Genomic DNA, 4,299 nt, shown 5'->3' on the forward strand with positions numbered 1-4,299 from the left:
GCATTTGGAATGGCAGGAAGCAGCTGACATCAGTGATGTTTGGCTGGAAGTACAAGGTGAAGCAGGAAAACTGTAGGTGAGCAATGGGGGAGGAGCACAAACCCAGGGCATCCGTCAAATACTTCCATTTGTTGCTGTAAACAGGTTCTAGTTTTGGAGTCTGGAATGGGACAGTAGAGCCAAGTGAGTGAAGTTCTGCTTTCTGGGGGTTGCTCTCTCCGAAAGCCTCTGGCACTCTCGGTGGAAGGTGTCCTTGTTTCTTTCCTTCTGTGGGTGAAAATGAGGTTCACTTCCCCGAGGGGGCATGAGCACAGTCTTCCCACCCCAAACTTCAGTTTTGCTTGTTGGTTCCTCAAAGTGTTGATCCAGAAACCCGCACAGCACACACTTCATTGGGGAAGAGAATGGCCTGAGGTCGTCATCATTGGACACTTAATCCAGAAACCCAGATAGTATTTTGGGAGCTTGTGTTTGAATCCCGTTGCAGCAGACGGCGGAATTTAAATTCAATACGAACCGTTATCAGTTAAGGGAAGTGAACTGCCTTCCTTGCTTACATGTAACTCCAGACCCACAGCAATGCGTTTGACTCTTCCCTGCTCTCTGGTCATTTAGGAATGGGTAATAAATGTTAGCCTAGCCAGTGATGCCCTCATCCCGTGAATGAATTTAAAAAGTACGTCAGAAATTCCTCCTGTCTGGAATGATAACTGATTCGCTTTGCCCAACCTTTATGCCAACTGAAGTCACCTGACTCTTGAAGTCAATGGCCATTCATCATAATTAGAGCTCCCCCTTTCTCCTGGTGTCTTCAACTTCCTGTTTAGTGCCTTCTGCTAAAATTACCACGATAGTTGACTGGGGTGTGTGTACACGGACCACGGTCAATTTCAGTCCCTTGCTGTTTCTAAACTGTACCTAAACTCCATTTCACCAGAACTAATATCGAGGATGCAAGTTTGCTCACTGAGCTGTAAGGTTCATTTTCAGACGTTTCATCACTTGTTTTTATTTGAAAAAAATATACTTTATTCATAGAAAGTACAAAAAATAAAACATTTATACACCGACCCAGTCATGCAAGCTGCTCCTGGTTACCCAGGGGGTACGGACACCAACGAAAGGCAAAAACAAAACAAAGAAGAAAAAAATACAAGGCAAAGAAAATACCCAGGCAGTCGTCTCCCCACAGAGTCCCCGTTAGCCCCCTGACCAGTTGGGGACGGCGCCAGCTGGGCCCAGTTACCAGATAGGTCCCTTTTTTTCCCATTCTGGACGAGGGGTTTCATACGGTGGTCTTTCCCCAACGCGCCTTGGCGGCGGCTGCCCCAAGCTTTAGCGCGTTATCAGCACGTAGTCCTGGACCTTGGAGTGGGCCAGTCTGCAACACTCGGTCGGGGTCAGTTCTTTCAGCTGGCAGACCAGCAAGTTGCGGGCAGACCAAAGAGCATCTTTCACCGCATTGATGGTCCTCCAGGCGCAGCTGATTTTGGTCTAGGTGTGCATCCCAGGAACAGCCCGTAGAGCAGGGAGAAGGAGGTGATTGACAGTCTCATCACCCCAACATCCGCCTCAAGGGCAGCATGGGGTGGCGCAGAGATTCCAGGTGTGCACAAAGGATCTCACTGGAAGAGCCCCTCTCACTGCCAGCCAAGTAATGTCCTTGTGCTTGTTTGAAAGTTCTGGCGATGAGGCATTCTGCCAAACGATTTTGGGAGTCTTCGAGGGGAACCACACGACAGGATCCACCCTCTCCTTTTCCCGAAGGGTCTCGAGGATCCTACGTGCTGACCACTACCTGACAGCCTTGTGGTCAAAAGGTGTCTCCTTTCATAAACTTCTCCACGAAGGACAGGTGGTATGCGACGGTCCAATTACTCAGAGCGTTCCACGGCAACAAGGCCAGGCCCATCCTTCGCAACACCGGGGACAGGTAGAACCTCAGTAAGTAAGGACACTTGGTGTTTGCGTACTGAGGATTTACCCAGAGCTTGATGCAGCCACACACAAAGATAGCCATCAGGGCGAGGGTGGCGTTCGGTACATCCTTTCCCCCATTTTCCAGGTCTTTGTACATGGTGTCCCTGCGGACCCGGTCCATTCTCGATCCCCAAATGAAGTGGAAGATGGACCGGTGACCGCAGCGGCGCAGGTCCAGGGAATAGGCCAGGTCTGCGCCACATACAACAGTACCAAAAGCCCCTTGCACCTGACAACCAGGTTCTTACCCACAATGGAGAGGGACCGAAGCTTTCTGTTGGTATTTGTTTTGATTGAAGAACTATCAGCATTTGGTGTGAAATTAATATTGTAGCAGGGCACTATCGAGCAGCCAAGAAAATGGGCGAGGAGGGTAGCCATTGAGTTCAAGTAGACGTCATCGATGTTTTCCGTGGTATCCCCAGAGTTAGTTCGTTCTGTTTCAGCTCCATTTAACATGGAGCTGCCCAGGACGTGACCATTCTCAGTTTGTGACTCTGAACAATCTTATTGGTGCAGGGTTGGAGTTGCGTTAGTGCCTTTGCAAGTCCTGTCATTTATTACACAAGCGGCTGCACGTCCAAAACGATCTCTGCGATTTCCAGTGAAGTGGAATCAAATTTCACTGCAAAACTGGAAACCAGGATTTTCAAAGCAGCAGAAGTGCAGTCATGTTTTCAGCATAGCTGCAGCTGCTCGTTTCACTGATAACGTTGGAAAGCTATGCTGCATCACAGAAAGCAAAGCAGTAAGAAGCTACGACGCCCAGCGTGGGGCTCGAACCCACGATGCTGAGATTAAGAGTCTCACGCTCTACCAACTGAGCCAGCCAGGCTTGACTTGGTTGTCTTGTTATTTATCTAAAATCCTTATTTTCCCTTTTCACACCAAAGCCCCTGCAACCTCATTTCAATGTGCCAAAGATGATCCACCTCGAAAATCACAAGTTCCCAGTTTATTCTGCTCAATCACAAATAATATCATTTACATCTTCCACTTTTCAGCTGTCACTCCTTCAGACCATAATAACCCATTTTCATTTAACATTCAAAACTCATATTTTAATGTCGGTGCCCTCATCCTTTAGCTGCCCATGTGACTGTCAGTCACTCTGGGATGGTGAATCTGCTGCAATAAACCCAGTGATTTCTGTTACAGATTGTGTGAGATGTGTGTCTGTCTGCCCAGTCTCACTTAATACTTTCAGCACTTTGTTTGATCAGTACATCAGCAACTTCTGTAGCTTCGCATTTGGGGGCTGGATTTTCACACTTCAGTTAAAAACTATTCAAAGATCAAGAAGAATCTGCTGCATACCTTGTGAAATGTCATTTTTCACAGGAGAAGAGACGTTCATACGGAGTGTCAGTTAAGTTTTCCCAAGTGGAGCTAAGAGAAAATTCCACTCACGCGGAGATTGTGTCAATGGTGCTCTGGGATTTACTGAGCGGGAGAAATCTTCCTGTTTTTTTCTTGATCTTGTGCTTGGTGGATGGAGAAGATTGGCCCTGGTTGTAGGATCTTGCCTGCCAGGGATGTGCAGCAAGCAGCTGATTGAAGATGCAGTGGCCATGGACAGTGTGATGACAAAATCCTGCTGCTTGTCCCTGTCTCACTGAGCGTGGAGCTGGGGAAGACACAATCGTTGATGGGTTTGTTTGATTCCAATCTCTTCATAAACTTCAATTAACTAAATGCAGGTACATAGTTGGTTTATTGTCGGATCACAATGTTGAGAATAACTGCTTTGAAACCTGGATGTCTGGAGGTCTGACTAGAAAACAGTGGAGCTGACAAAGTTTCGAAGCTATCTCCTGAAGGCATAATCCCGATTGACGATTTTCTGTATCACCGGCAACATCACAGGGTAGCAAAATAAAAGAAGCTGGGCTCTTGGGTAGCCTTGAAACGCCAATCTTTCTCTCAATAACTGAATGCACTGGCTATTTGCAAAACCGAAGCTATTGGCATGAAGCTTTGCCGAAGCTCCTAATGCAGGGAGCCAGTCTTGTTGCACAGCTGGAGGTCTCTCGGTTTTCAGCTCCAATCTCCAGTTTATGTGTGATGCTTACATGCATTAGAGTTGTGGAGTTAGCATGAACATGAGCAACAATGGTAACATTCACAGTGTGAACAACCAGCAAAGATACCGCCTCACAAAGCAGGGACCATTGAATTGAAGCAGTGACGGTGAGTGAGTTTTACTGGCAAAGAAAACACATTTGACATCACGAGTCTGCTTCAGGGTCTCTTTTACTGCTGGATTCATCATAAAGTTCCTTTCTGCTCTTCCACAAGCACTTCTGCTTCACCTTTACT

The 4,299-nt window shown here is 47.2% G+C and overlaps 1 non-coding gene across 1 annotated transcript; it reads right to left on the minus strand.

Moving 5' to 3' along the window:
• Positions 1-2,742: 2,742 nt before the first annotated feature.
• On the minus strand, positions 2,743-2,815 carry trnak-cuu (transfer RNA lysine (anticodon CUU)). Its single transcript has one exon. It is a non-coding gene; the product is annotated as a tRNA-Lys (tRNA).
• Between the last annotated feature and the right edge of the window lie 1,484 nt (positions 2,816-4,299).

Source organism: Stegostoma tigrinum, unplaced genomic scaffold (genome assembly GCF_030684315.1).
Source record: "Stegostoma tigrinum isolate sSteTig4 unplaced genomic scaffold, sSteTig4.hap1 scaffold_240, whole genome shotgun sequence".
Classification (NCBI taxonomy): domain Eukaryota; kingdom Metazoa; phylum Chordata; class Chondrichthyes; order Orectolobiformes; family Stegostomatidae; genus Stegostoma; species Stegostoma tigrinum.